A 24,125-nucleotide genomic window follows, 5' to 3' on the forward strand; every position below is an offset into this window, starting at 1 on the left:
AGTGTCTGGATATTCAGTGTCCGGATAGTCAGTGCCGGGATAGTCAGTGTCTGGGATCGTCAGTGTTCGGATAGTCAGTGCCGGGATAGTCAGTGCCAGGGATAGTCAGTGTCCGGATAGTCAGTGCTGGGATAGTCAGTGTCCGAGATATTCAGTGCCCGCATAGTCACTGTCCGGGATAGTCAGTGTCCGGGATAGGCAGTGTCCAGGATAGTCAGTGCCAGGGATAGTCAGTGCCAGGGATAGTCAGTGTCTGGATAGTCAGTGCCCGGGATAGTCAGTGCCCGGATAGTCAGTGTCTGGATAGTCAGTGTCTGGGATAGTCAGTATCCGGGGTATTCAGTGCCCGGATAGTCAGTGCCCGGGATAGTCAGTGCCCGGATAGTCAGTGTCCGGATAGTCAGTGTCTGGGATAGTCAGTGTCCGAAATATTCAGTGCCCGGATAGTCACTGTCCGGGATAGTCAGTGTCGGGATAGTCAGAGTCCGGATAATCAGAGTCCGGACAGTCAGTGTCTGGGATAGACAGTGTCCGTGATAGTCAGTGCCTGGACAGTCAGTGTCTGGGATAGTCAGTGTCGGGATAGTCAGCGCCCGGGATAGTCAGTGCCCGGATAGTCTCTGCCCGGATAGTCAGTGCCGGCATAGTCAGTGCCCGGATAGTCAGTGTCCGGGATAGTCAATGTCTGGATAGTCTGTGTCGGGATAGTCAGTGCCGGGATAGTCAGTGCCCAGATAGTCAGTGTCCGGATAGTCAGTGTCCGGATAGTCTGTACCTGGATAGTCAGTGTCCGAATAGTCAGAGTCCGGATAGTCAGTGTCTGGATAGTCAGTGTCCGGGATAGTCAGTGTCTGGATATTCAGTGTCTGGATAGTCAGTGCCGGGATAGTCAGTGTCTGGGATCGTCAGTGTTCGGATAGTCAGTGCCGGGATAGTCAGTGCCAGGGATAGTCAGTGTCCGGATAGTCAGTGCCCGGATAGACACTGTCCGGGATAGTCAGTGTCCGGGAGAGGCAGTGTCCGGGATAGTCAGTGCCGGGATAGTCAGTGCCCGGATAGTCAGTGTCTGGATAGTCAGTGTCCGGGATAGTCAGTGCCCGGATAGTCAATGTCCGGATAGTCAGTGTCCGGATAGTCAGAGTCCAGGATAGTCAGTGCCCGGATAGTCAGTGTCCGGATAGTCAGAGTCCGGGATAGTCAGTGTCTGGATATTCAGTGTCCGGATAATCAGTGCCGGGATAGTCAGTGCCCGGGATAGTCAGTGCCCGGGATAGTCAGTGTCCGGATAATCAGTGTCTGGATAGTCAGTGTCCGGATAGTCAGTGTCCAGACAGTCAGTGTCCGGATAGCCAGTGTACGGGATCCTCAGTGTCCGGATACTCAGTGTCTGGATATTCACTGTCCGGGATAGTCAGTGTCTGGGATAGTCTGTGTCCGGGATAGTCAGATGCTGGAATAGTCAGTGCCCGCAATATTCAGTGTCCGGATAATCAGTGTCTGGATAGTCAGTGTCCGGATAGTCAGAGTCCGGATATTCAGTGTCCGGATAGTCAGTGCCGGGATAGCCAGTGTCCGGATATTCAGTGTCCGGATAGTCAGTGCCGGGATAGCCAGTGTCTGGGATCGTCAGTGTTCGGATAGTCAGTGCTGGGATAGTCAGCGTCCAGGATAAGCAGTGCACAGATAGTCAGTGTCCGGATAGTCAGTGTCCGGATAGTCAGTGTCCGGATAGTCACTGTCCGGGATAGTCAGTGCCTGGATAGTCAGTGCCAGGGATAGTCAGTGCCGGGATAGTCAGTGTCCGGATAGTCAGAGTCCAGGATAGTCAGTGTCTGGATATTCAGTGTCCGGATAGTCAGTGCCGGGATAGTCAGTGCCGGGGATAGTCAGTGCCCGGATAGCCAGTATCCGGATAGTCAGTGTCCGGTATAGTCAGTGCCAGGGATAGTCAGTGCCGGATAGTCAGTGTCCGGTATAGTCAGTGCCTGGATAGTCAGTGTCCGGATAGTCAGTATCCGGATAGTCAGTGTCCGGTATAGTCAGTGCCAGGGATAGTCAGTGCCGGGATAGTCAGTGTCCGGTATAGTCAGGTTCTGGATAGTCAGTGTCTGGATATTCCGTGTCCGGATAGTCAGTGCCGGGATAGTCAGTGCCCGGGATAGTCAGTGTCTGGATATTCAGTGTCTGGATAGTCAGTGCCGGGATAGTCAGTGTCTGGGATCGTCAGTGTTCGGATAGTCAGTGTCTGGATAGTCAGTGTCCAGACAGTCAGTGTCCGGATAGTCAGTGTCCGGATAGTCACTGTCCGGGATGGTCAGTGTCCGGGATAGTCAGATGCTGGAATAGTCAGTGCCCGCAATATTTAGTGTCCGGATAATCAGTGTCTGGATAGTCAGTGTCAGGATAGTCAGTGTCCAGGATAGTCAGTGCCCGGATAGTCAGTGTCCGGATAGTCAGAGTCCGGGATAGTCAGTGCCGGGATAGTCAGTGCCCGGGATAGTCAGTGTCCGGATAATCAGTGTCTGGATAGTCAGTGCCGGGATAGTCAGTGTCCGGATAGTCAGTGTCCAGACAGTCAGTGTCCGGATAGTCAGTGTACGGGATACTCAGTGTCCGGATAGTCAGTGTCTGGAAAGTCAGTGTCTGGATATTCACTGTCCGGGATAGTCAGTGTCTGGGATAGTCTGTGTCCGGGATAGTCAGATGCTGGAATAGTCAGTGCCCGCAATATTCAGTGTCCGGATAATCAGTGTCTGGATAGTCAGTGTCCGGATAGTCAGAGTCCAGGATAGTCAGTGACAGGGATAGTCAGCGCCCGGATAGTCAGTGTCCGGATATTCAGTGTCCGGATAGTCAGAGCCGGGATAGTCAGTGTCTGGGATCGTCAGTGGTCGAATAGTCAGTGCTGGGATAGTCAGTGTCCAGGATAAGCAGTGCACAGATAGTCAGTGTCCGGATAGTCAGTGTCCGGATAGTCACTGTCCGGGATAGTCAGTGCTGGGATAGTCAGTGCCTGGATAGTCAGTGACCGGATAGTCAGTGCCGGGATAGTCAGTGTCTGGGATAGTCAGTGCTGGGATAGTCAGTGCCGGTATAGTCATTGCCCGGGATATTCAGTGTCCGGATAGTCAGTGTCCGGATAGTCAGAGTCCAGGATAGTCAGTGTCTGGGATATTCAGTGTCCGGATAGTCAGAGTCCAGGATAGTCAGTGCCAGGGATAGTCAGTGCCCGGATAGTCAATGTCCGGATAGTCAGTGTCCGGATAGTCAGAGTCCAGGATAGTCAGTGCCCGGATAGTCAGTGTCCGGATAGTCAGAGTCCAGGATAGTCAGTGCCCGGATAGTCAGTGTCCGGATAGTCAGAGTCCAGGATAGTCAGTGCCAGGGATAGTCAGTGCCCGGATAGTCAGTATCCGGATAGTCAGTGTCCGGTATAGTCAGTGCCGGGATAGTCAGTGCCCGGATAGTCAGTATCCGGATAGTCAGTGTCCGGTATAGTCAGTGCCAGGGATAGTCAGTGCCCGGATAGTCAGTATCCGGATAGTCAGTGTCCGGTATAGTCAGTGCCCAGATAGTCAGTATCCGGATAATCAGTGTCCGGATCGTCACTGTCCGGGATAGTCAGTGTCTGGAAAAGCCAGTGTCTGGGATAGTCAGATGCCGGGATAATCAGTGCCCGCAATATTCAGTGTCCGGTATAGTCAGTGCCCGGATAGTCAGAGTCTGGATAGTCAGTGTCTGGATAGTCACTGTCCGGGATAGTCACTGTCTGGGATAGACAGTGTCTGGCATAGTCAGTGCCGGGATAGTCTGTGCCCGGATAGTCAGTGCCGGGATAGTCAGTGCCGGGATAGTCAGTGCCAGGGATAGTCAGTGCCAGGGATAGACAGTGCCCGGATAGTCAGTGTCTGGATAGTCAGTGCCGGGATAGTCAGTGCCGGGATAGTCAGTGCCAGGGATAGTCAGTGCCCGGATAGTCAGTGTCCGGATAGTCAGTGCCGGGATAGTCAGTGCCGGGATAGTCAGTGCCAGGGATAGTCAGTGCCCGGATAGTCAGTGTCCGGATAGGCAGTGTCTGGATAGTCAGTGCCGGGATAGTCAGTGCCGGGATAGTCAGTGCCAGGGATAGTCAGTGCCCGGATAGTCAGTGCCCGGATAGTCAATGTCTGGATAGTCAGTGTCTGGATAGTCACTGTCCGGGATAGTCAGTGCTGGGATAGTCAGTGCCTGGATAGTCAGTGACCGGATAGTCAGTGCCGGGATAGTCAGTGTCTGGGATAGTCAGTGCTGGGACAGTCAGTGCCGGTATAGTCATTGCCCGGGATATTCAGTGTCCGGATAGTCAGTGTCCGGATAGTCAGAGTCCAGGATAGTCAGTGTCTGGGATATTCAGTGTCCGGATAGTCAGTGTCCGGATAGTCAGAGTCCAGGATAGTCAGTGCCAGGGATAGTCAGTGCCCGGATAGTCAATGTCCGGATAGTCAGTGTCCGGATAGTCAGAGTCCAGGATAGTCAGTGCCCGGATAGTCAGTGTCCGGATAGTCAGAGTCCAGGATAGTCAGTGCCCGGATAGTCAGTGTCCGGATAGTCAGAGTCCAGGATAGTCAGTGCCAGGGATAGTCAGTGCCCGGATAGTCAGTATCCGGATAGTCAGTGTCCGGTATAGTCAGTGCCGGGATAGTCAGTGCCCGGATAGTCAGTATCCGGATAGTCAGTGTCCGGTATAGTCAGTGCCAGGGATAGTCAGTGCCCGGATAGTCAGTATCCGGATAGTCAGTGTCCGGTATAGTCAGTGCCCAGATAGTCAGTATCCGGATAATCAGTGTCCGGATCGTCACTGTCCGGGATAGTCAGTGTCTGGAAAAGCCAGTGTCTGGGATAGTCAGATGCCGGGATAGTCAGTGCCCGCAATATTCAGTGTCCGGGTAGCCAGTGTCCGGATAGTCAGTGCACGGATAGTCAGAGTCTGGATAGTCACTGTCCGGGATAGTCACTGTCCGGGATAGTCACTGTCTGGGATAGACAGTGTCTGGGATAGTCAGTGCCGGGATAGTCCGTGCCCGGGATAGTCAGTGCCAGGGATAGTCAGTGCCCGGATAGTCAGTGTCCGGATAGTCAGTGCCGGGGTATTAAGTGCCCGGATAGTCTCTGCCCGGATAGTCAGTGCCGGCATAGTCAGTGCCGGGATAGTCAGTGTCCGGAATAGTCAATGTCTGGATAGTCAGTGTCTGGATAGTCAGTGCCGGGATAGTCAGTGCCGGGATAGTCAGTGCCGGGATAGTCAGTGCCAGGGTATTAAGTGCCCGGATAGTCTCTGACCGGATAGTCAGTGCCGGCATAGTCAGTGCCGGGATAGTCAGTGTCCGGGATAGTCAATGTCTGGATAGTCAGTGTCCGGACAGTCAGTGTCCGGTATAGTCAGTGCCCGGATAGTCAGTGACTGGATAGTCAGTGTCCGGATAGTCTGTGCCTGGATAGTCAGTGTCCGGATAGTCAGTGTCTGGATAGTCACTGTCCGGGATAGTCAGTGTCTGGGATAGACAGTGTCTGGGATAGTCAGTGTCCGGTATAGTCAGTGCCCGGATAGTCAGTGTCCGGATAGTCTGTGCCTGGATAGTCAGTGTCCGGATAGTCAGTGTCTGGATAGTCACTGTCCGGGATAGTCAGTGTCTGGGATAGACAGTGTCTGGGATAGTCAGTGCCGGGATAGTCCGTGCCCGGGATAGTCAGTGTTTGGATAGTCAGTGCCGGGATAGTCAGTGTCTGGGATAGTCAGTGCCCGGGATAGTCAGTGCCAGGGATAGTCAGTGGCCGGGATAGTCAGTGCCTGGATAGTCAGTGTCCGGACAGTCAGTGTCCGGTATAGTCAGTGTCCGGACAGTCAGTGTCCGGAAAGTCACTGTCCGGGATAGTCTGTGTCTGGGATAGTCAGAGCCAGGGATAGTCAGTGCTGGGATAGTCAGTGTCTGGGATAGTCAGTGTCCGGATTGTCAGAGTCCGGATAGTCAGTGTCTGGGATAGACAGTGTCTGGGATAGTCAGTGCCGGGATAGTCAGTGACCGGGATAGTCAGTGTCTGGATATTCAGTGTCCGGATAGTCAGTGCCGGGATTGTCAGTGTCTGGGATCGTCAGTCTTCGGATAGTCAGTGCCGGGATAGTCAGTGCCAGGGATAGTCAGTGTCCGGAAAGTCAGTGTCCGGACAGTCAGTGTACAGGATCGTCAGTGTCCGGATAGTCAGTGTCCGGAAAGTCACTGTCCGGGATAGTCTGTGTCTGGGATAGACAGTGTCCAGGATAGTCAATGCCGGGATTGTCAGTGACCGGATAGTCATTGTCCTGATAGTCAGTGCCAGTATATTCAGTGCCCGGATAGTCAGTGTCCAAGATATTCAGTGCCCGGATAGTCACTGTCCGGGATAGTCAGTGTCCGGGATAGTCAGTGCCTGGATAGTCAGAGCCAGGGATAGTCAGTGTCCGGGATAGTCAGTGCCTGGGATAGTCAGTGCCTGGATAGTCAGTGCTGGGATAGTCAGTGTCTGGGATAGTCAGTGTCCGGGATAGTCAGTGTCTGGATAGTCACTGTCCGGGATAGTCAGTGTCTGGGATAGACAGTGTCTGGGATAGTCAGTGCCGGGATAGTCAGTGACCGGATAGTCAGTGTCTGGATATTCAGTGTCCGGATAGTCAGTGCCGAGATTGTCAGTGTCTGGGATAGTCAGTGACGGGGATAGTCAGTGTCTGGATATTCAGTGTCCGGATAGTCAGTGCCGGGATTGTCAGTGTCTGGGATCGTCAGTGTTCGGATAGTCAGTGCCGGGATAGTCAGTGTCCGGATAGTCAGTGTCGGGATAGTCAGTGCTGGGATAGTCAGTGCCGGGATAGTCAGTGCCCGGATAGTCAGTGTCGGGATAGTCAGTGCTGGGATAGTCAGTGCCGGGATAGTCAGTGCCCGGATAGTCAGTGCTGGGATAGTCAGTGCCGGGATAGTCAGTGTCCGGATAGTCAGTGTCCGGATATTCAGTACCCAGATAGTCAGTGTCCGGATAGTCTGTACTTGGATAGTCAGTGTCCGGGATAGTCAGTGCCCGGATAGTCACTGTCCGGGATACTCAGTGTCCGGATACTCAGTGTCTGGATATTCACTGTCCGGGATAGTCAGTGTCTGGGATAGTCTGTGTCCGGGATAGTCAGATGCTGGAATAGTCAGTGCCCGCAATATTCAGTGTCCGGATAATCAGTGTCTGGATAGTCAGTGTCCGGATAGTCAGAGTCCAGGATAGTCAGTGCCAGGGATAGTCAGTGCCCGGATAGTCAGTGTCCGGATATTCAGTGTCCGGATAGTCAGTGCCGGGATAGTCAGTGTCTGGGATCGTCAGTGTTCGGATAGTCAGTGCTGGGATAGTCAGTGTCCAGGATAAGCAGTGCACAGATAGTCAGTGTCTGGATAGTCAGTGTCCGGATAGTCACTGTCCGGGATAGTCAGTGTCTGGGATAGTCACTGTCCGGGATAGTCAGTGTCTGGGATAGTCAGTGTCCGGATAGTCAGTTTCCACACAGTCAGTGTCCCGATAGTCAGTGTACGGGATACTCAGTGTCTGGGATAGTCAGTGTACGGGATACTCAGTGTCTGGGATAGTTAGTGTCCGGGATAGTCAGTGCTGGGATAGTCAATGCCCGGATAGTCAGTGCTGGGACAGTCAGTGCCGGTATAATCAGTGCCGGCATAGTCAGTGCCGGGATAGTCAGTGTCCGGGATAGTCAATGTCAGGATAGTCAGTGTCCGGCCAGTCAGTGTCCGGTATAGTCAGTGCCCGGATAGTCAGTGTCCGGATAGTCTGTGCCTTGATAGTCAGTGTCTGGGATAGTCAGTGTCTGGGATAGTCACTGTCCGGGATAGTCAGTGTCTGGGATAGTCAGTGTCCGGATAGTCAGTGTCCAGACAGTCAGTGTCCGGATAGTCAGTGTACGGGATACTCAGTGTCTGGGATAGTCAGTGTATGGGATACTCAGTGTCTGGGATAGTTAGTGTCCGGGATAGTCAGTGCTGGGATAGTCAGTGCCGGCATAGTCAGTGCCGGGATAGTCAGTGTCCGGGATAGTCAATGTCGGGATAGTCAGTGTCCGGATAGTCAGTGTCCAGACAGTCAGTGTCCGGATAGTCAGTGTACGGGATACTCAGTGTCTGGGATAGTCAGTGTACGGGATACTCAGTGTCTGGGATAGTTAGTGTCCGGGATAGTCAGTGCTGGGATAGTCAGTGCCGGCATAGTCAGTGCCGGGATAGTCAGTGTCCGGGATAGTCAATGTCGGAATAGTCAGTGTCCGGCCAGTCAGTGTCCGGTATAGTCAGTGCCCGGATAGTCAGTGTCCGGATAGTCTGTGCCTGGATAGTCAGTGTCTGGGATAGTCAGTGTCCAGGATAGTCAATGCCGGGATAGTCAGTGTCTGGATAGTCATTGTCCTGACAGTCAGTGCCGGTATATTCAGTGCTGGGATAGTCAGTGTACGAGATAATCAGTGCCCGGATAGTCACTGTCCGGGATAGTCATTGTCCGGGATAGTCAGTGCCGGGATAGTCAGTGCCGGTATAGTCAGTGCCAGGGATAGTCAGTGCTGGGATAGTCAGTGCCGGGATAGTCAGTGCCGGGATAGTCAGTGCCGGGATAGTCAGTGCCAGGGATAGTCAGTGCCGGGATAGTCATTGTCGGGGATAGTCAGTGCCGGGATAGTCACTGTCCGGGATAGTCAGTGCCGGGATAGTCAGTGCTGGGATAGTCAGTGCCAGGGATAGTCAGTGCCAGGATAGTCAGTGCTGGGATAGTCAGTGCCAGGATAGTCAGTGCTGGGATAGTCAGTGCCAGGGATAGTCAGTGCCAGGATAGTCAGTGCTGGGATAGTCAGTGCCAGGGATAGTCAGTGCCAGGATAGTCAGTGCTGGGATAGTCAGTGCCAGGGATAGTCAGTGCCAGGATAGTCAGTGCTGGGATAGTCAGTGCCAGGGATAGTCAGTGCCAGGATAGTCAGTGCTGGGATAGTCAGTGCCGGGATAGTCAGTGCCAGGATAGTCAGTGCTGGGATAGTCAGTGCCAGGGATAGTCAGTGCCAGGATAGTCAGTGCTGGGATAGTCAGTGCCAGGGATAGTCAGTGCCTGGATAGTCAGTGCCGGGATAGTCAGTGCCGGGATAGTCAGTGCCAGGGATAGTCAGTGCCGGGATAGTCATTGTCGGGGATAGTCAGTGCCGGGATAGTCAGTGCCGGGATAGTCAGTGCTGGGATAGTCAGTGCCGGGATAGTCAGTGCCGGGATAGTCAGTGCCAGGGATAGTCAGTGCCGGTATAGTCAGTGCCAGGGATAGTCAGTGCCCGGATAGTCAGTGCCGGTATAGTCAGTGCCAGGGATAGTCAGTGCTGGGATAGTCAGTGCCGGGATAGTCAGTGCCGGTATAGTCAGTGCCAGGGATAGTCAGTGCCGGTATAGTCAGTGCCAGGGATAGTCAGTGCTGGGATAGTCAGTGCCGGGATAGTCAGTGCCGGGATAGTCAGTGCCCGGATAGTCAGTGCCGGTATAGTCAGTGCCAGGGATAGTCAGTGCTGGGATAGTCAGTGCCGGGATAGTCAGTGCAGGGATAGTCAGTGCCCGGATAGTCAGTGCCGGGATAGTCAGTGCCGGGATAGTCAGTGCCCGGATAGTCAGTGCTGGGATAGTCAGTGCCGGGATAGTCAGTGCTGGGATAGTCAGTGCCGGGATAGTCAGTGCAGGGATAGTCAGTGCCCGGATAGTCAGTGCCGGGATAGTCAGTGCAGGGATAGTCAGTGTCCGGATAGTCATTGTCCTGACAGTCAGTGCCGGTATATTCAGTGCTGGGATAGTCAGTGTACGAGATAATCAGTGCCCGGATAGTCACTGTCCGGGATAGTCAGTGCCGGGAGAGTCAGTGCCAGGGATAGTCAGTGCTGGGATAGTCAGTGCTGGGATAGTCAGTGCCAGGGATAGTCAGTGCTGGGATAGTCAGTGCCGGGATAGTCAGTGCCGGGATAGTCAGTGCTGGGATAGTCAGTGCCAGGGATAGTCAGTGCCAGGGATAGTCAGTGCTGGGATAGTCAGTGCCGGGATAGTCAGTGCTGGTATAGTCAGTGCCAGGGATAGTCAGTGCTGGGATAGTCAGTGCCGGGAGAGTCAGTGCCGGGATAGTCAGTGCCCGGATAGTCAGTGCCGGTATAGTCAGTGCCAGGGATAGTCAGTGCCGGGATAGTCAGTGCCGGTATAGTCAGTGCCAGGGATAGTCAGTGCCGGGATAGTCAGTGCCGGTATAGTCAGTGCCAGGGATAGTCAGTGCTGGGATAGTCAGTGCCGGGATAGTCAGTGCCGGGATAGTCAGTGCCGGGATAGTCAGTGCCTGGATAGTCAGTGCCTGGATAGTCAGTGCCGGGATAGTCAGTGCCTGGATAGTCAGTGCCGGGATAGTCAGTGCCGGGATAGTCAGTGCCCGGATAGTCAGTGCCGGTATCGTCAGTGCCAGGGATAGTCAGTGCTGGGATAGTCAGTGCCGGGATAGTCAGTGCCGGGATAGTCAGTGCCTGGATAGTCAGTGCCGGGATAGTCAGTGCCGGGATAGTCAGTGCCCGGATAGTCAGTGTCCGGGATAGTCAGTGCTGGGATAGTCAGTGCTGGGATAGTCAGTGCCGGGATAGTCAGTGTCCGGATAGTCAGTGTCCAGGATAGTCAGTGGCAGGGATAGTCAGTGCCCGGATAGTCAGTGTCCGGATAGTCAGTGTCCGGTATAGTCAGTGTCCGGATAGTCTGTGTCTGGATAGTCACTGTCCGGGATAGTCAGTGCCTGGGATAGACAGAGTCTGGATATTCAGTGTCCGGATAGTCAGTGCCGGGATAGTCAGTGCCCAGGATAGTCAGTGTCTGGATATTCAGTGTCCGGATAGTCAGTGCCGGGATAGTCAGTGTCTGGGATAGTCACTGTCCGGGATAGTCAGTGTCGGGATAGTCAGAGTCCGGATAATCAGAGTCCGGACAGTCAGTGTCTGGGATAGACAGTGTCCGTGATAGTCAGTGCCTGGACAGTCAGTGTCTGGGATAGTCAGTGTCGGGATAGTCAGCGCCCGGGATAGTCAGTGCCCGGATAGTCAGTATCCGGGATAGTCAGTGCCCGGATAGTCACTGTCCGGGAGAGTCAGTGTCTGGGATAGTCAGTGTCCGGGATAGTCAGATGCCGGGATAGTCAGTGCCCGCAATATTTAGTGTCCGGATAATCAGTATCTGGATAGTCAGTGCCCGGGATAGTCAGTGCACAGATAGTCAGTGCTGGGATAGTCAGTGCCGGGTTAGTCAGTGCCGGGATAGTCAGTGTCTGGATAGTCAGTGCCTGGGATAGTCAGTGCTGGGATAGTCAGTGCCGGGATAGTCAGTGCCAGGGATAGTCAGTGCCGGGATAGTCAGTGCCCGGGATAGTCAGTGTCCGGATAGTCAGAGCCTGGATAGTCAGTGTCCGGATAGTCAGTGCCCGGATAGTCAGTGTCCGGTATAGTCAGTGTCCGGATAGTCTGTGCCTGGATAGTCAGTGTCCGGATAGTCAGTGTCTGGATAGTCACTGTCCGGGATAGTCAGTGCCTGGGATAGACAGTGTCTGGGATAGTCAGTGCTGGGATAGTCACTGTCCGGGATAGTCAGTGTCTGGATATTCAGTGTCCGGACAGTCAGTGCCGGCATAGTCAGTGTCTGGGATCGTCAGTGTTCGGATAGTCAGTGCCGGGATAGTCAGTGCCAGGGATAGTCAGTGTCCGGATAGTCAGTGCTGGGATAGTCAGTGTCCGAGATATTCAGTGCCCAGATAGTCACTGTCCGGGATAGTCAGTGTCCGGGATAGGCAGTGTCCAGGATAGTCAGTGCTGGGATAGTCAGTGCCAGGGATAATCAGTGCCTGGATAGTCAGTGTCTGGATAGTCAGTGTCTGGGATAGTCAGTATCCGGGGTATTCAGTGCCCGGATAGTCAGTGCCCGGATAGTCAGAGTCCGGATAATCAGAGTCCGGACAGTCAGTGTCTGGGATAGACAGTGTCCGTGATAGTCAGTGCCTGGACAGTCAGTGTCTGGGATAGTCAGTGTCCGGGATAGTCAGTGTCGGGATAGTCAGCGCCCGGGATAGTCAGTGCCCGGATAGTCAGTATCCGGGATAGTCAGTGCCCGGATAGTCACTGTCCGGGAGAGTCAGTGTCTGGGATAGTCAGTGTCCGGGATAGTCAGATGCCGGGATAGTCAGTGCCCGCAATATTTAGTGTCCGGATAATCAGTGTCTGGATAGTCAGTGCCCGGGATAGTCAGTGCTGGGATAGTCAGTGCCGGGTTAGTCAGTGCCGGGATAGTCAGTGCCAGGGATAGTCAGTGCCGGGATAGTCAGTGCCCGGGATAGTCAGTGTCCGGATAGTCAGAGCCTGGATAGTCAGTGTCCGGATAGTCAGTGCCCGGATAGTCAGTGTCCGGATAGTCAGTGTCCGGTATAGTCAGTGTCCGGATAGTCTGTGCCTGGATAGTCAGTGTCCGGATAGTCAGAGTCCGGATAGTCAGTGTCTGGATAGTCACTGTCCGGGATAGTCAGTGCCTGGGATAGACAGTGTCTGGGATAGTCAGTGCCGGGATAGTCACTGTCCGGGATAGTCAGTGTCTGGATATTCAGTGTCCGGACAGTCAGTGCCGGGATAGTCAGTGTCTGGGATCGTCAGTGTTCGGATAGTCAGTGCCGGGATAGTCAGTGCCCGGATAGTCAGTGTCCGGATAGTCAGTGTCCGGTATAGTCAGTGTCTGGATAGTCTGTGCCTGGATAGTCAGTGTCCGGATAGTCAGAGTCCGGATAGTCAGTCTCTGGATAGTCACTGTCCGGGATAGTCAGTGCCTGGGATAGACAGTGTCTGGGATAGTCAGTGCCGGGATAGTCACTGTCCGGGATAGTCAGTGTCTGGATATTCAGTGTCCGGACAGTCATGCCGGGATAGTCAGTGTCTGGGATCGTCAGTGTTCGGATAGTCAGTGCCGGGATAGTCAGTGCCAGGGATAGTCAGTGTCCGGATAGTCAGTGCTGGGATAGTCAGTGTCCGAGATATTCAGTGCCCGGATAGTCACTGTCAGGGATAGTCAGTGTCCGGGATAGGCAGTGTCCAGGATAGTCAGTGCTGGGATAGTCAGTGCCAGGGATAATCAGTGCCCGGATAGTCAGTGTCCGGATAGTCAGTGTCTGGGATAGTCAGTGTCCGGGGTATTCAGTGCCCGGATAGTCAGTGCCCGGGATAGTCAGTGCCCGGATAGTCAGTGTCCGGATAGTCAGTGTCTGGGATAGTCAGTGTCCGAAATATTCAGTGCCCGGATAGTCACTGTCCGGGATAGTCAGTGCCGGGATAGGCAGTGTCCGGGATAGTCTGTGCCTGGATAGTCAGTGCCCGGATAGTCAGAATCCGGATAATCAGAGTCCGGACAGTCAGTGCCGGGGATAGTCAGTGTCGGGATAGTCAGTGCCTGGATAGTCAGTGTCTGGGATCGTCAGTGTCTGGGATCGTCAGTGTCCGGGATAGTCAGTGTCGGGATAGTCAGCGCCCGGGATAGTCAGTGTTCGGATAGTCAGTGCCCGGGATAGTCAGTGCCCGGGATAGTCAGTGCCTGGGATAGGCAGTGTCCGGGATAGTCCGTGCCGGGATAGTTAGTGCCGGGATAGTCAGTGCCGGAATAGTCAGTGCCCGGGATAGTCACTGCCCGGATAATCAGTGTCTAAATAGTCAGTGTCTGGATAGTCAGTGCCTGGATAGTCAGTGCCCGGATAGTCAGTATCCGGATAGTCAGTGTCCGGATAGTCAGTGCCGGAATAGTCATTGTCCGGGATAGGCAGCGTCCGGGATCATCAGTGCACAGATAGTCAGTGTCCGGATAGTCAGTGTCCGGATAGTCAGTGTCCGGATAGTCAGTGCCAGGATAGTCACTGTCCGGGATAGTCAGTGTCCGGGATAGGCAGTGTCCAGGATAGTCAGTGCTGGGATAGTCAATGCCAGGGATAGTCAGTGTCTGGATAGTCAGTGCCGGGATAGTCAGTGCCGGGATAGTCAGTGCCAGGGATAGTCAGTGCCCGGATAGTCAGTGTCCGGATAGTCAGTGTCTGGGATAGTCAGTGCCGGGGTATTCAGTGCCCGGAGAGTCTCTGCCCGGATAGTCAGTGTCCGGATAGTCAGTGCCGGGGTATTCAGTGCCCGGAGAGTCTCTGCCCGGATAGTCAGTGTCCGAATAGTCAGTGTCCGGATGGTCAGTGTCCGGGATAGTCAGTGCCCGGATAGTCAGTATCCGGATAGTCAGTGTCTGGACAGTCAGAGTCCGGATAGTCAGTGTCCGGAAAGTCTCTGTCCGGGATTGTCTGTGTCTGGGATAGTCAGTGTCCGGATAGTCATTGTCCTAATAGTCAGTGCCGGTATATTCAGTGCTGGGATAGTCAGTGTCCGAGATAATCAGTGCCCGGATAGTCACTGTCCGGGATAGTCATTGTCCGGGATAGGCAGCGTCCGGGATAGTCAGTGTCCAGGATAGTCAGTGCCAGGGATAGTCAGTGCTGGGATAGTCTGTGTCTGGGATAGTCAGTGTCTGGGATAGTCAGTGTCCGGGATAGTCAGTGTCTGGGATAGTCAGTGTCCGGATAGTCAGTGCTGGGATAGTCAGTGCCGGGATAGTCAGTGCCGGGATAGTCAGTGCTGGGATAGTCAGTGCCGGGATAGTCAGTGCCCGGATAGTCAGTGCCGGGATAGTCAGTGCTGGGATAGTCAGTGTCCGGATAGTCAGTGTCTGGGATAGTCTGTGACTGGATAGTCAGTGTCTGGGATAGTCTGTGTCTGGGATAGTCAGTGTCTGGGATAGTCAGTGTCCGGGATAGTCAGTGTCCAGGATAGTCAGTGTCCGGGATAGTCAGTGTCTGGGATAGTCAGTGCCGGGATAGTCAGTGCTGGGATAGTCAGTGCCGGGATAGTCAGTGCCGGGATAGTCAGTGCTGGGATAGTCAGTGCCGGGATAGTCAGTGCCCGGATAGTCAGTGCCGGGATAGTCAGTGCTGGGATAGTCAGTGTCCGGATAGTCAGTGTCTGGGATAGTCTGTGACTGGATAGTCAGTGTCCGGATATTCAGAGTTCGGATAGTCAGTGTCTGGATAGTCACTGTCCGGGATAGTCAGTGCCCGGATAGTCAGTGTCCGGATAGTCAGTGTCTGGGATAGTCAGTATCCGGGGTATTCAGTGCCCGGATAGTCAGTGCCCGGGATAGTCAGTGCCCGGATAGTCAGTGTCCGGATAGTCAGTGTCTGGGATAGTCAGTGTCCGAAATATTCAGTGCCCGGATAGTCACTGTCCGGGATAGTCAGTGCCGGGATAGGCAGTGTCCGGGATAGTCTGTGCCTGGATAGTCAGTGCCCGGATAGTCAGAATCCGGATAATCAGAGTCCGGACAGTCAGTGCCGGGGATAGTCAGTGTCGGGATAGTCAGTGCCTGGATAGTCAGTGTCTGGGATCGTCAGTGTCTGGGATCGTCAGTGTCCGGGATAGTCAGTGTCGGGATAGTCAGCGCCCGGGATAGTCAGTGTCCGGATAGTCAGTGTCTGGGATAGTCAGTGCCGGGGTATTCAGTGCCCGGAGAGTCTCTGCCCGGATAGTCAGTGTCCGAATAGTCAGTGTCCGGATGGTCAGTGTCCGGGATAGTCAGTGCCCGGATAGTCAGTATCCGGATAGTCAGTGTCTGGACAGTCAGAGTCCGGACAGTCAGTGTCCGGAAAGTCACTGTCCGGGATTGTCTGTGTCTGGGATAGTCAGTGTCCGGATAGTCATTGTCCTGATAGTCAGTGCCGGTATATTCAGTGCTGGGATAGTCAGTGTCCGAGATAATCAGTGCACGGATAGTCACTGTCCGGGATAGTCATTGTCCGGGATAGGCAGCGTCCGGGATAGTCAGTGTCCAGGATAGTCAGTGCCAGGGATAGTCAGTGCTGGGATAGTCAGTGCCGGTATAGTCAGTGCTGGGATAGTCAGTGCCGGGATAGTCAGTGTCGGGATAGTCAGTGCTGGGATAGTCAGTGCCGGGATAGTCAGTGCCCGGATAGTCAGTGCCAGGATAGTCAGTGCTGGGATAGTCAGTGTCCGGATAGTCAGTGTCTGGGATAGTCTGTGACTGGATAGTCAGTGTCCGGATATTCAGAGTCCGGATAGTCAGTGTCTGGATAGTCACTGTCCGGGATAGTCAGTGCCCGGATAGTCAGTGCCCGGATAGTCAGTGTCTGGATAGTCAGTGCCCGGATAGTCAGTGCCGGGATAGTCAGTGCTGGGATAGTCAGTGCTGGGATAGTCAGTGTCGGGATAGTCAGTGTCTGGATATTCAGTGTCTGGGATAGTCAGTGCCGGGATAGTCAGTGCCAGGGATAGTCAGTGTGCGGATAGTCTGTGACTGGATAGTCAGTGTCCGGATAGTCAGAGTCCGGATAGTCAGTGTCTGGATAGTCACTGTCCGGGATAGTCAGTGTCTGGGATAGCCAGTGTCTGAGATAGTCAGTGCCGGGATAGTCAGTGTCTGGGATCGTCAGTGTTCGGATAGTCAGTGCCGGGATAGTCAGTGCCAGGGATACTCAGCGTCTGGATAGTCAGTGCTGGGATAGTCAGTGTCCGAGATATTCAGTGTCCAGGATAGTCAGTGCCAGGGATAGTCAGTGCCCGGATAGTCAGTGCTGGGATAGTCAGTGCCCGGATAGTCAGTGTCCGGATAGTCAGTGTCCGGTATAGGCAGTGTCCGGGATAGTCAGTGTCTGGGATAGTCACTGTCCGGGATAGTCAGTGTCTGGGATAGACAGTGTCTGGGATAGTCAGTGCCCGGATAGTCAGTGCTGGGATAGTCAGTGCCCGGATAGTCAGTGTCCGGTATAGGCAGTGTCCGGGATAGTCAGTGTCCGATAGTCAGTGCCAGGGATAGTCAGTGTCCGGATAGTCAGTGCCGGGATAGTCAGTGCTAGGATAGTCAGTGTCCGGATAGTCAGTGTCCAGGATAGTCAGTGCCAGGGATAGTCAGTGCCCGGATAGTCAGTGCCGGGATAGTCAGTGCTGGGATAGTCAGTGTCCGGATAGTCACTGCCCGGATAGTCACTGTCCGGGATAGTCAGTGTCCGGATAGTCAGTGTCCAGGATAGTCAGTGCCGGGATAGTCAGTGTCTGGGATCGTCAGTGTTCGGATAGTCAGTGCCAGGATAGTCAGTGCCAAGGATACTCAGCGTCCGGATAGTCAGTGCTGGGATAGTCAGTGTCCGAGATATTCAGTGTCCAGGATAGTCAGTGCCAGGGATAGTCAGTGCCCGGATAGTCAGTGCTGGGATAGTCAGTGCCCGGATAGTCAGTGTCCGGATAGTCAGTGTCCGGTATAGGCAGTGTCCGGGATAGTCAGTGTCTGGGATAGACAGTGTCTGGGATAGTCAGTGCCGGGATAGTCACTGTCCGGGATAGTCAGTGTCTGGGATAGTCAGTGTCTGGGATAGTCAGTGTCTGGGATAGTCACTGTCCGGGATAGTCAGTGTCCGGATATTCAGTATCCGGATAGTCAGTGCCGGGATAGTCAGTGTCTGGGATCGTCAGTGTTCGGATAGTCAGTGCCGGGATAGTCAGTGCCAGGGATAGTCAGTGTCCGGATAGTCAGTGCCGGGATAGTCAGTGCTGGGATAGTCAGTGTCCGGATAGTCAGTGTCCAGGATAGTCAGTGCCAGGGATAGTCAGTGCCCGGATAGTCAGTGCCGGGATAGTCAGTGCTGGGATAGTCAGTGTCCGGATAGTCACTGCCCGGATAGTCACTGTCCGGGATAGTCAGTGTCTGGGATAGACAGTGTCTGGGATAGTCAGTGCCGGGATAGTCACTGTCCGGGATAGTCAGTGTCTGGGATAGACAGTGTGTGGGATAGTCAGTGCCGGGATAGTCACTGTCCGGGATAGTCAGTGTCTGGATATTCAGTATCCGGATAGTCAGTGCCGGGATAGTCAGTGTCTGGGATCGTCAGTGTTCGGATAGTCAGTGCCGGGATAGTCAGTGCCAGGGATAGTCAGTGTCCAGATAGTCAGGGCTGGGATAGTCAGTGTCCGAGATATTCAGTGCCCGGATAGACACTGTCCGGGATAGTCAGTGTCTGGGATAGGCAGTGTCTGGGGAAGTCAGTGTCCGGGATAGTCAGTGTCCGGGATAGTCAGTGTCAAGATAGTCAGTGCTGGGATAGTCAGTGCCGGGATACTCAGTGCCAGGGATAGTCAGTGCCGGGATACTCAGTGCCAGGGATAGTCAGTGCCCGGGATAGTCAGTGTCTGGGATAGTCAGTATCCGGGGTATTCAGTGCCCGGATAGTCACTGTCCGGGATAGTCAGCGCCTGGGAGAGTCAGTGTTCGTATAGTCAGTGCCGGGATAGTCAGTGCCAGGGATAGTCTGTGCCTGGATAGTCAGTGCCCGGATAGTCAGAGTCCGGATAATCAGAGTCCGGACAGTCAGTGTCTGGGATAGACAGTGTCCGTGATAGTCAGTGCCGTAATAGTCAGTGCCGGGGATAGTCAGTGTCTGGATAGTCAGTGCCCGGATAGTCAGTATCCGGGATAGTCAGTGCCCGGATAGTCACTGTCCGGGAGAGTCAATGTCTGGGATAGGCAGTGTCCGGGATAATCAGTGCTGGGATAGTCAGTGCCGGTATAGCCAGTGCTGGGATAGTCAGTGCCCGGATAGTCAGTATCCGGGATAGTCAGTGCCCGGATAGTCACTGTCCGGGATAGTCAGTGCCTGGGATAGGCAGTGTCCGGGATAGTCAGTGCCGGGTTAGTGAGTGCCGGGATAGTCAGTGCCGGGATAGTCAGTATCCGGATAGTCAGTGTCCGGATAGTCACTGTCCGGGATAGTCAGTGCCGGGATAGTCAGTGTCCGGGATCATCAGTGCACAGATAGTCAGTGTCCGGATAGTCAGTGTCCGGATAGTCAGTGTCCGGATAGTCAGTGCTGGGATAGTCAGTGTCCGAGATATTCAGTGCCCGGATAGTCACTGTCCGGGATAGTCAGTGTCCGGGATAGGCAGTGTCCAGGATAGTCAGTGCTGGGATAGTCAGTGCCAGGGATAGTCAGTGCGCGGATAGTCATTGCTGGGATAGTCAGTGTCTGGGATAGTCAGTGTCTGGATAGTCAGTGTCCGAAATATTCAGTGCCCGGATAGTCACTGTCCGGGATAGTCATTGTCGGGATAGTCAGCGCCTGGGAGAGTCAGTGTTCGGATAGTCAGTGCCGGGATAGTCAGTGCCAGGGATAGTCAGTGCCCGGATAGTCAGTGTCTGGATAGTCAGTGCTGGGATAGTCAGTGTCCAGGATAATCAGAGTCCGGACAGTCAGTGCCGGTGATAGTCAGTGTCGGGATAGTCAGTGCCTGGATAGTCAGTGTCCGGATTGTCAGTGTCCGGGATAGTCAGTGTTCGGATATTCAATGCCGGTATTGTCAGTGCCAGGGATAGTCAGTGCCCGTATAGTCAGTATCCGGGATAGTCAGTGCCCGGATAGTCACTGTCCGGTAGAGTCAGTGTCTGGGATAGGCAGTGTCCGGGATAGTCAGTGCTGGGATAGTCAGTGCCGGTATAGCCAGTGCTGGGATAGTCAGTGCCCGGATAGTCAGTATCCGGGATAGTCAGCGCCCGGATAGTCACTGTCCGGGATAGTCAGTGCCGGTATAGTCAGTGCCGGAATAGTCAGTGCCGGAATCGTCAGTGCCCGGGATAGTCAGAGCCTCGATAGTCAGTGCCAGGGATAGTCAGTGCCTGGATAGTCAGTATCCGGATAGTCAGTGTCCGGATAGTCACTGTCCGGGATAGTCAGTGCCGGGATAGTCAGTGTCCGGGATCATCAGTGCACAGATAGTCAGTGTCCGGATAGTCAGTGTCCGGATAGTCAGTGCCGGGATAGTCAGTGTCCGGATAGTCAGTGTCCAGACAGTCAGCGTCCGGATATTCAGTGACTGGGATAGTCACTGTCCGGATAGTCAGTGCCCGGGATAGTCAGTGCCGGGATAGTCTGTGCTGGGATAGTCAGTGTCCGGTATAGTCAATGCCCGGATAGTCAGTGTCCAGGATAGTCAGTGCCGGGATAGTCAGTGCCCAGATAGTCAGTGTCCGGATAGTCTGTGCCTGGATAGTCAGTGTCCGGATAGTCAGTGTCTGGATAGTCACTGTCCGGGATAGTCAGTGTCTGGGATAGTCAGTGCCGGGATAGTCAGTGCCCAGATAGTCAGTGTCCGGATAGTCTGTGCCTGGATAGTCAGTGTCCGGATAGTCAGTGTCTGGATAGTCACTGTCCGGGATAGTCAGTGTCTGGGATAGTCACTGTCCGGGATAGTCAGTGTCTGGATATTCAGTGTCCGGATAGTCAGTGCCGGGATAGTCAGTGTCTGGGATCGTCAGTGTTCGGATAGTCAGTGCCGGGATAGTCAGTGCCAGGGATAGTCAGTGTCCGGATAGTCAGTGCTGGGATAGTCAGTGTCCGAGATATTCAGTGCCCGGATAGTCACTGTCCGGGATAGTCAGTGTCCGGGATAGGCAGTGTCCAGGATAGTCAGTGCTGGGATAGTCAGTGCCCGGATAGTCAGCGCCGGGATAGTCAGTGTCTGGGATAGTCAGTATCCGGGGTATTCAGTGCCCGGATAGTCTCTGCCCGGATAGTCAGTTTCTGAATAGTCAGTGTCCGAAATATTCAGTGCCCGGATAGTCAGTGTCCGGGATAGTCACTGTCCGGGATAGTCAGTGTCGGGATAGTCAGCGCCTGGGCGTGTCAATGTTCGGATAGTCAGTGTCCGGGATAGTCACTGTCCGGGATAGTCAGTGCCGGGATAGTCAGTGCCAGGGATAGTCAGTGTCCGGATAGTCAGTGCTGGGATAGTCAGTGCCGGGATAGTCAGTGCCGGGATAGTCAGTGCTGGGATAGTCAGTGCCGGGATAGTCAGTGCCCGGATAGTCAGTGCCGGGATAGTCAGTGCTGGGATAGTCAGTGTCCGGATAGTCAGTGTCTGGGATAGTCTGTGACTGGATAGTCAGTGTCTGGGATAGTCTGTGTCTGGGATAGTCAGTGTCTGGGATAGTCAGTGTCCGGGATAGTCAGTGTCCAGGATAGTCAGTGTCCGGGATAGTCAGTGTCTGGGATAGTCAGTGCCGGGATAGTCAGTGCTGGGATAGTCAGTGCCGGGATAGTCAGTGCCGGGATAGTCAGTGCTGGGATAGTCAGTGCCGGGATAGTCAGTGCCCGGATAGTCAGTGCCGGGATAGTCAGTGCTGGGATAGTCAGTGTCCGGATAGTCAGTGTCTGGGATAGTCTGTGACTGGATAGTCAGTGTCCGGATATTCAGAGTTCGGATAGTCAGTGTCTGGATAGTCACTGTCCGGGATAGTCAGTGCCCGGATAGTCAGTGTCCGGATAGTCAGTGTCTGGGATAGTCAGTATCCGGGGTATTCAGTGCCCGGATAGTCAGTGCCCGGGATAGTCAGTGCCCGGATAGTCAGTGTCCGGATAGTCAGTGTCTGGGATAGTCAGTGTCCGAAATATTCAGTGCCCGGATAGTCACTGTCCGGGATAGTCAGTGCCGGGATAGGCAGTGTCCGGGATAGTCTGTGCCTGGATAGTCAGTGCCCGGATAGTCAGAATCCGGATAATCAGAGTCCGGACAGTCAGTGCCGGGGATAGTCAGTGTCGGGATAGTCAGTGCCTGGATAGTCAGTGTCTGGGATCGTCAGTGTCTGGGATCGTCAGTGTCCGGGATAGTCAGTGTCGGGATAGTCAGCGCCCGGGATAGTCAGTGTTCGGATAGTCAGTGCCCGGGATAGTCAGTGCCCGGGATAGTCAGTGCCTGGGATAGGCAGTGTCCGGGATAGTCAGTGCCGGGATAGTTAGTGCCGGGATAGTCAGTGCCGGAATAGTCAGTGCCCGGGATAGTCACTGCCCGGATAATCAGTGTCCAAATAGTCAGTGTCTGGATAGTCAGTGCCTGGATAGTCAGTGCCCGGATAGTCAGTATCCGGATAGTCAGTGTCCGGATAGTCAGTGCCGGAATAGTCATTGTCCGGGATAGGCAGCGTCCGGGATCATCAGTGCACAGATAGTCAGTGTCCGGATAGTCAGTGTCCGGATAGTCAGTGTCCGGATAGTCAGTGCCAGGATAGTCACTGTCCGGGATAGTCAGTGTCCGGGATAGGCAGTGTCCAGGATAGTCAGTGCTGGGATAGTCAATGCCAGGGATAGTCAGTGTCTGGATAGTCAGTGCCGGGATAGTCAGTGCCGGGATAGTCAGTGCCAGGGATAGTCAGTGCCCGGATAGTCAGTGTCCGGATAGTCAGTGTCTGGGATAGTCAGTGCCGGGGTATTCAGTGCCCGGAGAGTCTCTGCCCGGATAGTCAGTGTCCGGATAGTCAGTGCCGGGGTATTCAGTGCCCGGAGAGTCTCTGCCCGGATAGTCAGTGTCCGAATAGTCAGTGTCCGGATGGTCAGTGTCCGGGATAGTCAGTGCCCGGATAGTCAGTATCCGGATAGTCAGTGTCTGGACAGTCAGAGTCCGGATAGTCAGTGTCCGGAAAGTCTCTGTCTGGGATTGTCTGTGTCTGGGATAGTCAGTGTCCGGATAGTCATTGTCCTAATAGTCAGTGCCGGTATATTCAGTGCTGGGATAGTCAGTGTCCGAGATAATCAGTGCCCGGATAGTCACTGTCCGGGATAGTCATTGTCCGGGATAGGCAGCGTCCGGGATAGTCAGTGTCCAGGATAGTCAGTGCCAGGGATAGTCAGTGCTGGGATAGTCTGTGTCTGGGATAGTCAGTGTCTGGGATAGTCAGTGTCCGGGATAGTCAGTGTCTGGGATAGTCAGTGTCCGGATAGTCAGTGCTGGGATAGTCAGTGCCGGGATAGTCAGTGCCGGGATAGTCAGTGCTGGGATAGTCAGTGCCGGGATAGTCAGTGCCCGGATAGTCAGTGCCGGGATAGTCAGTGCTGGGATAGTCAGTGTCCGGATAGTCAGTGTCTGGGATAGTCTGTGACTGGATAGTCAGTGTCTGGGATAGTCTGTGTCTGGGATAGTCAGTGTCTGGGATAGTCAGTGTCCGGGATAGTCAGTGTCCAGGATAGTCAGTGTCCGGGATAGTCAGTGTCTGGGATAGTCAGTGCCGGGATAGTATGTGCCGGGATAGTCAGTGCCGGGATAGTCAGTGCCGGGATAGTCAGTGCTGGGATAGTCAGTGCCGGGATAGTCAGTGCCCGGATAGTCAGTGCCGGGATAGTCAGTGCTGGGATAGTCAGTGTCCGGATAGTCAGTGTCTGGGATAGTCTGTGACTGGATAGTCAGTGTCCGGATATTCAGAGTTCGGATAGTCAGTGTCTGGATAGTCACTGTCCGGGATAGTCAGTGCCCGGATAGTCAGTGTCCGGATAGTCAGTGTCTGGGATAGTCAGTATCCGGGGTATTCAGTGCCCGGATAGTCAGTGCCCGGGATAGTCAGTGCCCGGATAGTCAGTGTCCGGATAGTCAGTGTCTGGGATAGTCAGTGTCCGAAATATTCAGTGCCCGGATAGTCACTGTCCGGGATAGTCAGTGCCGGGATAGGCAGTGTCCGGGATAGTCTGTGCCTGGATAGTCAGTGCCCGGATAGTCAGAATCCGGATAATCAGAGTCCGGACAGTCAGTGCCGGGGATAGTCAGTGTCGGGATAGTCAGTGCCTGGATAGTCAGTGTCTGGGATCGTCAGTGTCTGGGATCGTCAGTGTCCGGGATAGTCAGTGTCGGGATAGTCAGCGCCCGGGATAGTCAGTGTCCGGATAGTCAGTGTCTGGGATAGTCAGTGCCGGGGTATTCAGTGCCCGGAGAGTCTCTGCCCGGATAGTCAGTGTCCGAATAGTCAGTGTCCGGATGGTCAGTGTCCGGGATAGTCAGTGCCCGGATAGTCAGTATCCGGATAGTCAGTGTCTGGACAGTCAGAGTCCGGACAGTCAGTGTCCGGAAAGTCACTGTCCGGGATTGTCTGTGTCTGGGATAGTCAGTGTCTGGATAGTCATTGTCCTGATAGTCAGTGCCGGTATAT

The sequence above is a fragment of the Chiloscyllium punctatum genome, chromosome 29, assembly GCF_047496795.1.
Source record: "Chiloscyllium punctatum isolate Juve2018m chromosome 29, sChiPun1.3, whole genome shotgun sequence".
NCBI classification, from domain to species: domain Eukaryota; kingdom Metazoa; phylum Chordata; class Chondrichthyes; order Orectolobiformes; family Hemiscylliidae; genus Chiloscyllium; species Chiloscyllium punctatum.